The following is a 12,984-nucleotide window of genomic DNA, read 5'->3' as shown; positions in this document are numbered from 1 at the left end:
CACAGTGAGTTCCTCAGCAAGGGAGCTGACAGGTGTGGGGAGTGAGAGAGGGTTAGCCAGATGAGCCCAGAGTGGGAAGGATAAAAGACACTGAAAGCAGCCTCAAGGGGCTGCACCTGGCCAGGGTGCAAGCTGCCTGGAGCCATCAGGGTTAAGCAGCTGCTGGGAGAGCCTGGAGTAGGGCTCTTCTCTGTTTGTTTGATCATGTACATTGTTGCACAAGCCTGCAGGCTCTGCAAAGCCTCTGACAGATAAGAGGCAACCAGGAGGTAAAGCCTGGAGGAACCACTGGAAGACAGCTAAGTGCTAACTTATTTAACTTCTTTTGTTTGTTTTGCATTGCTACCAAGCCTGGGTGGCCTCTGAGTATTATCTGCTAGCCTGGTTGCAGCAGAGGCAAGGGCCTTAAACAGTGGGTTCTTGGCCAAAGCCAGCATCAAAAGTAAAACTGGCCAACTCAACTAGTGTAACCAAACATACCCTACTGCAGGGGCAAGCATTTATTTTGGGTGGAGGGCCGGTTACTGAGTTTTGGCAAGTTATTGAGGGCTGCATAACAGGCAGCCAGGGGCAGATAAATATTTTCAAAATTTTTTAGGGGCCCCGCAGGCCAGATAGAATGACCTGGCAGGCTGCATCTTGCCCATGGGCTGCATTTTGCCTGCCCCGCCCTACCATGATCTGCCCGTAGTAGCCTACAGTCTCCTAACATCATGCTTGGCAACTTCATGTTCCATGCCCAGGCCGTATCCCAGCTTCCCCCCACCTCTCCACTTATCCTGTTGCCCTCATTCATTCTCCTTTTCAACTGCTCTTTCTCCAAGTGCTGCACCTTCTATGATCTTACTAGGGGTGCTGGGCCTGGTGACTTCTTTGAGGTCCTTCCAGCCCAAAACTTCTGTGAATCTCTGTTGCTGAGCTCCCTCTGTTAACATCAGTTTATCTTATGCTGGCCATTCACATGAGGCAATGCTAAAAGGACAAGCTGAAGGCACACCTGTAGAAATCAGATGCCAATACCAAGAGTTGGGAGGAGCTGGCTGTCCGCTGATTCCAGTGATGCCATAGCTTCAACCAAGTGGCAGTGTCTTGCCCTCAAAGCAGAGGAAGGAAAAGGAGAGGCATCCCAGTTTACTCTCTCTCCTGTGGAAAGACCTGCAGCTTCTGTGGACAGATCTGTGGCTCAGGGGTTGGACTCTTAAGCCTCCTCAAGACCCATCAACAAGCCACTGCAGTGCTCATCCTCACATGGAGGGATTGCCCATGAATGGGTGGAAGAGAACCTGGCCCTGAACCTCTGGCAAAACAAGAGGAAATGAAGCCACCTGAGTCTGATTTTTTTGGAATGGCACTTCATGTGGAAAGTGAAGCAGGGTGCAAACACGGTGCAGAGAAAACAAGGCTCAGATTCACCAGGCTGTTCCCCAGGTAGGCGGTCAGTTACCTGGAGGTCACTGATATCTGGGCAGAACCAGCCTGGCTACCCAGCCAGGAGCTGATCTCCCGAAGGGCAAGCGTGGACCCTCCTTTCGCACCTATTAACTACTAAAGAGGCAGCTGGCAATAAACCCGGTGAATAAATGCAGGTGAAGACAAGCTCTGTGGCTGGTGCCTACCGGGGTTTATTACTATTATTTTTAATAGGATGTTTCTTCTATTAATGACAGAACAGGTCTGACTGGAAGTGTGACTTCATTTGAAAAAAAAGAACTGTCCCCCTTCCCCAGCTCCTGCAGGAGGAGGCTGGGAGGGGCCGCGAGCCCCGCATCGGTGCGGGCGGGCGGGCGAGCAGCGCGGCAAGGTCGCAGCGGGGCCCGCAGGGGGCGGGGCCGCCAGGGGCGGGGCCAGGCAGGCGACGGCGCCTCAGACCCCGCCCCTTGCCCCTCCTCCCCTGTTGCGCCGAGCACGGGCCGCGCGCTCCCAGCCCGCTCTGCGGCTCCGCGGCAGCCGGGCGGCCGCGCGGGGTGTTGGAGGAGCGGCGCGTGTGGCCCTAGCCCCGCGCGTCACCACCAATGAGCGGCCGCGAGCGCTCCCGACTCCGCCCCCTCGCGCAGCGCCGTAGCGCTTGAGCCCACTCGCTCGCCCAGTGCCGGGGCTCGCTCCCGCAGGGCCAGGGCCCGCCCCTCGCTCTCCCGCCCCCCACCCCGCGCGGGGGGCGGTGCGCGGATGCACGTTGGCGGGCTCGCGCCGGCTGGGTCGCGGCGGAGCGCGCGTGCGCGCGGGGCCGGCTGCTGGACCGGAGCGGAGCTCAGTGGCGCCGCACGGGTCGCCGCCGCTACAGCCGCCCGCCCGTCGCGTCGCGTCGCGTCGACTGGATCCGCCGGCGGGGAGGTGAGCGGAGCGGGGCAGGACGCGACGCCGGGAAGGTCACGGCGGGCGCTTCCCCCTACCCCACAGGACCTGTCCAGGTCCTGACGCGCCGCGCCGGCTTCGCGGCAGGTGCAGGGGCCGGAGCCGGAGCGGTTGGTCGGTCGGTCCGGTCCTGCGTGGGATTGCCTGCTCCGAGCCTGGGGCGGTGTAGGGGGGCGCGGTGACCCGTCCGTGCCGCGCGGCGCCCCCAGTAGCCGCCGCCGCCGCCTCCTTCCGCCGCCGCTCTGCGGGTGCCGCTGCCCGGGGCAGTGTGGGGCGGGCGAGCTTGGCTGCCGCAGCGGCTTGGGACGGACCCCGCTGCTGAGCCGTTCCCGGCGCCTGCTCCCGCCTCACCCTGGCCGCTGCTTCCCGGCTTGGGGCCCCTGCGCCTTGGGGGGTGGATGGAGCCGGGGCCGGAGTCCCTCGGGGATTAGAAAACGGCCCCAGTCCCGCAGATTAAACCCACTGATTTCTCTGTAGGGTCAGGGTGGACTGAGAGCAGGGCTTGTTTGTTAAAAATATCCTTTAAAATTAACTTCCCTTTAAACAACAACAAAATGTTGATGGACAACAGGACAGGGGCAGTGCTGATGGCACCGACTGCAGGCTCCTGCAACCTAGGTGCTGGATTTTCACACTTGGCTGTCTTCCACGATGTTAATGTTTCAGCAGGTGGGAAGGCACAAAGCTTCCGCGTTCAAATAGGGACTCTCAGTGGTGCTGCTTTCTGTTACCCAACTGCAGATTTGTTTTGTAGAGGCATATAGAGGTAGGGCTAAAAGGGACCTCCAGAGGTCATTTAGCCCAGCGTTTCACAACCTTTTTTGTACCAGGGCCCATTTGTTAAACATCAGTGGTCAGTGCTGACGCTGTGCCCCTCACTCCCAACCTGCTGCCCCCCCCTCCCTCCCAGTTTGAGGGGTGGGGTGGGGCCAAGCAGCCCCTCATAGGCTGGAAGTCTGCCAGCCTACAGGGGAAAGGTTTCTCACATTTTTGGGGGCTTTCCCACATTTTTCTCCTTTTTAAAGAATCTATTTTTAACCTTTTGTTCATCACCCTTTCATATATTTTTGCAACCCACTTTTGGGTTGAGAAATGCTGGTCTAATCCAACCCCCTGCCTGAGGCAGGATCGTCCCTATCCAAACCAAACAAAGAAGTTTTACTTGTGCCACTTCTAAATAAAACCGTGGGCATGGCATACATGCCATCTATCTATCAGCTGCTCAACTGTGCAAGAGCAGCAATTAACTAGAGGGAAGTAGGAAGGCAAGTCTGAAGAATATGCAAGCACAGATGCATCTCAATGGGTAGATTATAGCTATAGAAAGATAGATAAAACTGCTGCTCCCTGAAGTGACCTTCAAGGGAGTACATTGCTCTTTATATTGCCCCAAAGAGGTGAGAGTATGATGAGATCCATCTTTCTATCGGGTAAATGTTGTTCTTAGGAGCGTGAGTTGTATTGAAAAGCTCATGGTAAAATTGTGCTTGCACGTGTATAGAGAAGAATATACTTTTACCACAGAAGTGTGAATAGAGCCCGTCAGAGAATCTTCGTTTCTTGAGTGCTGTTTTTCAGTTCTTAAAACTATAAAATGGTTTTAGTGCTACAAATTTTCAAAACTTTTGTGTCAGCTAATATAAGAAACTTATAGCATTAACATTTTTGGAGAAAACTTAAAGTACCACTGACCATTTAGATGTGTGCAAAAATTGTCAGATTTATATTCTTTTTGTTGTGTGTGATCATGTGCGTGCTTGTGTGCATGTAAAATTAACTTAGTCTGAGTGGGTTGTCATAGAGGGAGCTGGATTTGTGATGCCTCAGGGTAGCTGAGGTATGCCAACGGTAGGCTGCCGAATATTGACTCACAGATGCATGGACTTTTTTATAGCTTACAAATGCTAGTTCACCAACTTCAAGAACAGACCTTACCAAAAAAGGAAATGACATCTATCCTGAGTAGCAAGTTGTTGTTGGTTTGTTTTTTTTTCATTCATATTCAGAAATATTGTAGTTGGAGGGGAAAAAAAGAACTTATTCTTTTGTTTAAAATGGTATCCCTAACGCATTAAGAAGTTTTAATTTTTATATGGAATTTACAGTGAGGTATACTTGTAGTCCCACCTAATACACAGTGCCTTACTGTATAATAAACTGCACATTTTTTTTCTCTGTAAAGCTGTCGAGAAAAGCTACTGTATGAAATAGCAAAGGTTAAAAATAATAGTATTGTTCAAAATATGAAACTAAGATATTTGGGGCAGGAAGTATGTCTTGTACTGAGCTGGCTCTGTTGCTTAATACATACTTAATGTTACTGGACAGTGAAGTTTTCTGTTTGTCTGCAGATAAAATACAGTAGATGCAGAACAAGCTTTCTTATGCTGTCCCAATTCCTTTGTAATATTGTTCCAAATTTTTATAGGAGTGCTGTGATACAGATAGAATAAATAAGTCATTTTGGACATTTCACTGTTGGCCTCTTTAAGACGGTTGGAAGGGTACCACCACAGATTGTTTTAGAAATTATTGCTCACCTGCAGCATATAGCAAAATGCAACTTAAATTAAGGTTATTACAAGTTATTATTTTCATATTGCTAGTTCTTTATTTCTGTTGTGTGGGGTTAATGTGGGTGATTTATCTTTTTCTTTAGCTCTTCAATTTTTTAAATTGTTTTCTTTTACTATTTCACATATTTTATGAAAGGTGTTACTTAGTTCTTACTTAGTGTTACTTAATGTTACTTAAAACATCTTCTGTTCTGAAAAAAAGAAATTCAGGGCCTTGACTTGCACCTCTTTTTTTTTTTTTTTCAGAAATCAAGGAAGCTGAAATGATTCAGCAAGGCTCCTTTCACCCTTATTTCAAAATCAGTTGGATTTGTGCTACTAAGCATTTGCATGCCTTAAATTACAGCCCAGTGAGCCTAAATATTGCATGTATTTAGAATTTAACTTGGCCTTATGACATTAGCAATAATTGTTAAACATTGAAAGCTAATGCATTTTATTAACACAGAAGCAAATTTGTTTAGTTTATAACTAATTTATAATTTTAAAAATTTGTTTGTGTTGCAGTCTCCACCAGATTTAAATTAAGGAGATTTAAAAAAAAAAAAGAAGGTTATTTAAATTGTTACATACTGATCATTGGATAACTCCTAACTACTAATCTCAGTTGGATTTGGACCACTGACGAGGAGATAAGTTCTGTGAGAGTTGCTGATTTTGTTAATCATTCTTTGGATTCGCAATTTATTTGAATAATACTTTAGAGTTGGTTGCTCTGGGACTGAGATCTTTTTCCTGTTTACTATTTCAGACTTAAATACTCTTATCAGGAGAGCTATTGCTCGAAACATTCTGGATTGTGGAGTCCGTTTCTGATTGTTTTTAGTCACAACTCACGCTCCTAGTCTTCCAAACTTCATGATTAATGTCTTGGGCTCTTTTTTTTGTAGTCACTTTTTTAGGGAAAAGGAGTATGTATGTGTGTTTAGAGTAGAATGAAGATCATTGTTGATGCTCTTTGAAGTGGAATGGCATCTGTCTTTGTTCCCTGATTGGTTAAAACAGCTTGCATCAATTTTCGTAGCATAGCTTTGCCATCTGTTACTCTGGCTTGCATACACTTAGGTAGCACTGTTTCTAGAGTATATGGTTGGATCTAGTTGGATGTAAATTGGCTTCACACTTTTCTTAAGGCCAAATGGTTGAAATTTTTATTTGCATAAAAAAACCTCTCAAGATTTTCACAATTAAATTCTTTGAACTTTTGCTAAAAGAGATTAAGAACTATGCTAAGTGCTGATTTCAACTTTATAGCCTTGTGACTGAAAAAAGACTGCACTTAGCCAAGCCTGACGTATATGATACTTATTATGAACACTTGCACTATTGGCAGTTGTAGCAGCCCCAAAACCGACTAGGCCATTCCCCCGTTTTCAGGGCTGTTAATACGACAGTGCTGACAGTCCTGTTTACCTAATAAATGTGTGTGTGTGTGTGTATGTATATGTGTGTATGTTTTACAGTGCTGCTGTATTAGCTTGGAAGCTGACTTCCCTTTTTTCAGGGCTTTTAATAGTTTCAGGGCTGTTCTTAGAAGCCTTTAAAATGTAGTGAGATAGTAGCTGTAAGACTGACTGGCTCCAGTCATTTTCATGATTTTTAATAGCAGCCCTTTGACAGCTGTTTCCCCTTCACTGTTTCTGGCATAGTTAAAGAGACTACAGTTAGTTACAAAATTGACAGCTAGAGATGGTATGCAGTTAATTGGAGTATAATTAAGTCACATAGTAGACGGTGAGTGCCCAGCATCTTTAGTCCAAGTGGTTTATGCCTTTGACCAATGTGCAGATACCCAGTATTTGCTACAGCATAAGCAATAGGTAACGCATTGGGATTGCCATTGTGTTACCAAACTAAAATACATTAGACACTTATTTGGTATGCTATGTAAGTAAAGTACACTGTACCTATTTAGCCTTTTAATCATCTTTCAGTTGCTTTTTAATTACTGCTGTACATAAATTTTAACTAATATATCTTAGGGGCTACGTATCCTCTAGACCACTTTATATACAGTTGATTGTGATTTCCCAGTTGGTCTAATAAGAGGTATCATTTTGGAACCAAGAGTTCTAGGTTTTTTTGTATGAAATCAAAACTGCCACTTTCAAACTATCTTATCATATGTAGAGTCAAAATTGTATGTTTTGTGGCTATCCTGAAAGCATCTGTAGTTAAATATCTGTTTTATGTAATTAGAAACACATCTTTTTCCTTGGACTCGAGGGAATGCATGTGTGCTAGTTCAGATTCCTATTAATATTTCATCCTTTTTGCCCATGTTAGACTTTTTTTTAAGTAAAAAAAGGTGTGAGAACAATGGAGAACAACAGTTAAACAATGTTTTTTTATTTTTTGTTTCTTTTTTAGCCCCTAAAAGAACTGCTGTTTGTTTACAGGTGCTTGATCTTTTAGTACAGAAGAGGATAGGATAGGACTACAAGGTATTAATTTTTGCTCACTTAATTTGGTGACAACAAATGAAGAAGAATGTTGTATGTGGTCTAGGTGTGTATGCTTGGGTGTTGATAGGAAGGTGGCTGCTGGCCTTCTGTTGCCGCCACCTTCCCTTCTGCTTGTGTATTCCACCCCTAGATATTCTGGACAGGATACTACTGTAGCATGTATTTGAATGGAAAATGCTTTAAGCAGTAGCAACCTTACGATTTGAAACTTGAGTGACCATTTTATAGGTGTTTGCCATTATTAGCAGTTTCCACTGAAAAAGTTGAAAGCAGTCTTTAAATCTGTTTGCTTTGTGATTTCAGTTAGCCCTTTACCGGATGCTAAATGTCTTAAGTTCTGTACATGTCTGTGCAATCCTAAGATTGTCTCTTGCCCCCAGGTTCTTCAGATTTAACGTCTAGCACCAGATCAATTGTGATGCTGGAGAATTGTCCAAAATCAAGCTGCTGAGATGCAGGAAGGGCAGGTGTAGTCCTACACTTTGGACAAAATAATTACACACACAAATGCAGACTGGGGAATAATTGCAGGTTAGCCTACAGTGCTGCAGAGAAGGACCTGGGGGTTACAGTGGACCATAAGATGAATATGAGCCAACAGTGTGCTCTTGTGACAAAGAAAAAGAAAAAGCCTGTAGCATTTCTGATTGTGTTAACAGGAATGTCACTTGCAAATTTAGGAAGGGATTCTTCCACTGTATTTGGTACTGGTAGGGTCTCACCTGGAGTATTGTCTAGTTTTGAACCCCATTCTTCAAGAAGGACATGGAGAGATTGGAAGGAGTCCAGCACAGAGTGACAAAAATGCTTAGAGGCCTGGAAACGCAACTTATGAGGACAAGCTGAAAGCTAGGGTTATTTAGTCTGGAGGAGAGAAGACATGGAGTGGGGAGAATTTGATGTGATAAGTCTTCAAATACCTGAAGGATGGTTATGAAGGGGATGGAGAGGGCCTTTTTTCTGTGGCAGTAGGGGTCAGGACTGGGAACAGTGGCCTCAAACTGTAGCAGAGGCATCTTAAATGGGAGATGAGGAGAAACTTGCTGGTTATGAGTGTGGTCAAGCATTGGAACAGGCTACCTAAAGAAATTTGTGAAATCTCCATTCCTGGACATTTTCTGGAGCAGGTTAGACAGACCCTTGACTGGGAGAGTTCTGTCAGGGATGATCTTGCTTTGAGGAGTGGGCTTGGCTAGGTTACCTCCAGAGGTCCCTTCCAGCCCTATTTTCATATGATCCTATGATGTGTCTAGAATGCACCATATTGGAATTTGCCAAGCTACTTTTGGCATTACTGAAAGATAGAGATGCAGCTGAGGTGATGCGCTGAACTAGGGGGAGATAAAATAGTAGTAAAAATGCGTGAGCACAGTCTATGCTGTTGCTTCTAACTTCTGTCACTTCATGGAAGTCTTACAGGTGGTGTATTAACAGCTCATTCTTGCTAGCATACAAATCCATAAGTTTTAGCTGAACTTATACGACTTGCTTGAAACCTTTTAATTAAAAATTTTGTCAAGTTAGTAGACCGTTATAAGTTTACTTGTTTTAACAGTTACTGCAGATACCTAATGAAACATGTTACAAACCAGGCTGTAGCATCGGTGTAGGAGGTAGTAGGCCAATATGTGGGGAATGCAAGTTGTTTAGAATAATTTATGATGGAATAACCCTTTAACTGTTTGGTTTAACACTCATTTACAATGTTGTCTGTCTCTAAAAATATAGGTTTCCTGTATAATGATATTTTTAGTATAAACAGACATGTCTTGAATGACAGTTATTATTGTTGAAATGTTAGGATATCTGTTTATGCAGTGTTGCCAATTTTTCTAATTTTTATCATGAGTAATATGATCTTGACCTTGGCCACAAGTTATCTTGCATAGGTGAGAAACTCTCTGAGCATCCCACAATTAAGGGAAATTCTTAGCTATTCCCCTGCAGGCCCAGCGAACATGAATTTTAGTTCTTTATCTTGAACTGATTGCTGTTAAATATTTCTGTGCATTTTATAACTTATGAGAACTTAGCTGATATTATTACATTGCAGATTTAACTACATGTTCCTAGGTCACAGATAACTGAAGGCTTGCTAAAGATCACTGCAGATCAGAGCCAAGTTCCAAATACTTTACCACACAGTTTATTGGACAAAGCATAACAAACTTGGATCTTTTGTAGCCTCTATTTGTGTGCATGTGATTTATGACTGAAACTGCTTCTTTAAATAAAGATCAAGTTCATAAGTGATAGAGGCTCATCTTTCTATGCCTTTTAGGTTCCAGGTTTGTTCCCCAGAATGACCCAAGCAGCACATTGTTATAATTGGTTATGCTATTTGTAACAGTCAGACTATAGTTTGGTCCTGGACCAGGAGAGTTGATTTAAAAAACTCATCTTTCTAGAAAATGAGCCTCACTGTCAGAGAACTCTTGGGCACTTGTTGGGTCAGAGGAGAGACCAAAATCTTTTATTTTTCATAGTTGTTAGGGTCGGAAGGGACCTAAGCAGATCATCAAGTCTGACCCCCTGCCATGGGCAGGAAAAAGTGCTGGGATCAAATGACCCTGGCTAGGTGATTTATCTAGCCTCCTTTTGAAGACCCCCAGGGTAGGAGCGAGCACTGCTTCCCTTGGAAGTTGGTTCCAGCTCCTAGCTACCCTGACTGTGAAGTAGTGCCTCCTGATGTTGTATGGCAATCTGATTCACATTTTTTTTTTTTGTTTGTTTTAAATTTGGACCTGGCAATACCAACTATATACATAAAATGTCGTTGATGCACACACTTCTGCATCTGATGTTCAAGACATTTTGTGCCAGTAGTAATAAATGGGGTGAAAAGAAATTTTGCTGAATAATTATATGTGATCCCTAAGTGGTGAATGTCTACATCAGTGTTAATATAATGTGCCACATGGTATTATCCTTGAAAGTTACAACAAGGCACCCAGTGAAGTGAATTTGGGTTCACGAAAGTTTGTGCTCTATATATCTCTCATTTAGTATATAAAGGTGCGTATATATCCTGCCTTCACCCTGATTTGAGAATCACTGGTTTAGATCAGTGGTTTTAAATCTTTTTCATTTGCAGACCCCTAAAAAATTTGAATGGAGGTGTGGACTCCTGTGGATTGTAAGTGTAGGTGTTTGCATACTTTTGATTGACCATAGTCTTCAGACTCCCAGGGGTTTGTGGACCACAGGTTGCAAACCACTATTTTAGACTGAACATATTCTCGGTAACTGTAGGCAGGAGTGCAATATAGTGTTACTAAAAACTAGACACTCATCTGATTGGTAGTTACTACAACTTTGGCTGAGCTGTTTTAAAATGTATGAAAGACTCTCAAATTTTAGGCCAGAATTTTCATCTTACGCACCTAAATAAGAGACCTAATATTAAAAAGTGTTCATTTACTTGAATTTCTACAGACTTTGTTGAGGCCAGTATGTGCTTTGACACCCTTAACATTCAGGCCTATTAAGCATAAAAATCTCTATTTAAACTCCTTAGTTTAGCTATCAAAGATTTAAAATTAAGGTTTTGGACAACATTTTTGGAGAGGGTGTTGTCAGGGTAGGTAGGATGTAAACAAAACTCTTTTTCCTGTAGAAGTTATACTGTAGTACTGTATATGTTTGAAAAGGATGTTTAAAATTGATTACATTAGGAAGGTTAAATGTCTTAGAATTTCTTTCTTACCTGAATTGTGTATGGCTATTTCCTGACAGTTTGTTTCTCACCATTAACAATGAAAAATATAGTTTCTTCCTTCTATTTAGAACAAGGGTCAGCAGTGTTTTTGGGCGGAGTGCCAACAACATCTGCAACCTCAACTTGTAAGATGTTGGCTTACCAGGGGCAGACAGTGGAGGAGTCATGAAGGGCCTGATCCTTCTTGTGGCAGTGCAAGCCCAGCCCCCTTGTGCCAAGCAAAATGCCTTCATATGCCATGCTGTAGCATATGTGCTAGAAGTTGCCTATTCCTGATTTAGAATTCATTCTTTGTCTTCAAAAAAACAAAAAACCAACTGAATTTGAATTTGAGGGATTTCATGTAGAATGTTTTATATCTGGAAAAGAGAAAAAGATGTTTTAGGAGGAGAGCATATGAATGAATCATTCCTAGAATGATCCATCCCCTCTCATAGCCTCCCTGACAACAACCATCATTGGTTTAAGGATTTCAGAGGATGCACCCCTGACCATTGTACTTAATAGCTGTTAAGGGAGTCCTCTGTGAATCTGTCTTGTCAAGAAAGGCATTAGTGTGAACAGGAGCTAAGGGTATTTTCCTTCTCTTTGGCTTTGAGTCAGCCATTAGGTTTGGAAGGCCAGCTTTGTCTATAAAGGGAACTCAGGTATTTAAAAAAGGTGGAGAGGTTCCTTAAACCTTTTGGCTAGGGACAGAAGTTGCACACAAACTGGTTTAAACCTAACAGAACCAGTGCACATAAACCAGGTTCAGAATGACTGAAACAGGTTTAAGATAAACCTGGTTGAATGTAGTATCAGACTTAAGTGATTTGAGGTCAAACTGGTTTATGACACTTGCGTCCCAGATCCCTTCCTGGTTTAAGTTGAATCAGTCCCCTGGCATCTCAGAGTGCTCTGTAGCCCTGGGCTGGGCTGGGCTGGGCTGTCTGTTCCAGCCAAGCAGGGTTGGCCCTGACCCTCTCCTCCCTAGCTGGAGCACTGTCACTGCTCCGCTGGCTGAGAAAAAGGGGTGGGGGTGGAAAACCCTGGAAGGGATTGCAGCTGGGTCTGCTTTGGAGGGGGGCAGCAGCCCTTGCTGGGCATCCTCAATCCCCCAACCCCTCCCCCCTTTGCTGCTCCAGTGGCAGGAGCGGGAGCAGGGCCAGACCCTGGTAGCCTGAGGGGAAGGAGAGGGTTTAATCCCCCCATTCTAGGGGTGGGCAGTGCGGGCACCAGTAGAGTGATAGGCTCCATTCATGCACCTGAGGCTGTGGCGGTCAGATGCCAGTAGCCTGAGGGGAAGGTGTGGGGACTTAATCCCCACCATTGCAGGCAGCAGTGGTGGAGGCATTGACATGGCGCCCTGGGCTGAGTCTCTCCAAGGAGCGGCCAGCTGGTTGTGGGGAGGCGGGGGATGTGGCTGCAGGGGAGGGAGGGAAGGAGTCTGGGCTAGTTGAGTTTTTGAATGTCTGTACCTAGCCTTTGAAGCAACCTCAGGAGATACATTTAAGTCTAGCCTGAAGCTAGTCTGTAGTCTTAGGTACACTTTTGAAGCTGAAACGTGAGTTAAGCAAGGCTGAATGCTCTGACTCATGGCTACCACTTTTTCCTTTGGTTCAGACTCAAAAAGGATAGCAGAGCAGCTTCACTACTGAAGTACTCTGTGCCAGCCAGTCATTAGCCTCCTTACACAGTCTTGAGTTTGTTTGCTGTGGTTTATCTGAGATGGAAGGTTTAGGGAGGGCCAGCAGCTCTATGCTGCTGTCCTTTCAAAGCCCCCCAAATCCTGGCCTCTCTATATCATGCTTTATATTTTTCTTTTGTGTTTGTGTCTTTGAAGGAGAAAGGTGATTCTGGATATCTGTGTACTCATATTGTTTGGTCTGTCATG

General features: G+C 44.5%; 1 protein-coding gene across 1 annotated transcript in view; it reads left to right on the top strand.

Moving 5' to 3' along the window:
• The first annotated feature begins 1,964 nt into the window (after positions 1-1,964).
• Positions 1,965-12,984, top strand: part of ADARB1 (adenosine deaminase RNA specific B1) — a 184,457-nt gene continuing 173,437 nt past the window's right edge. Inside the window, exon 1 of the mRNA XM_090045058.1 lies at positions 1,965-2,331. The gene's annotated coding sequence lies outside the window, so the exon portion shown is untranslated. The remainder of the gene's footprint in view (positions 2,332-12,984) is intronic.

This window comes from Crocodylus siamensis, chromosome 4, assembly GCF_052110815.1.
Source record: "Crocodylus siamensis isolate JL-2025a chromosome 4, ASM5211081v1, whole genome shotgun sequence".
Lineage (NCBI taxonomy): Eukaryota > Metazoa > Chordata > Crocodylia > Crocodylidae > Crocodylus > Crocodylus siamensis.
The sequence above is the reverse complement of the archived record's forward strand: the minus strand, read 5'-3'. Positions and strand labels throughout refer to the sequence as shown.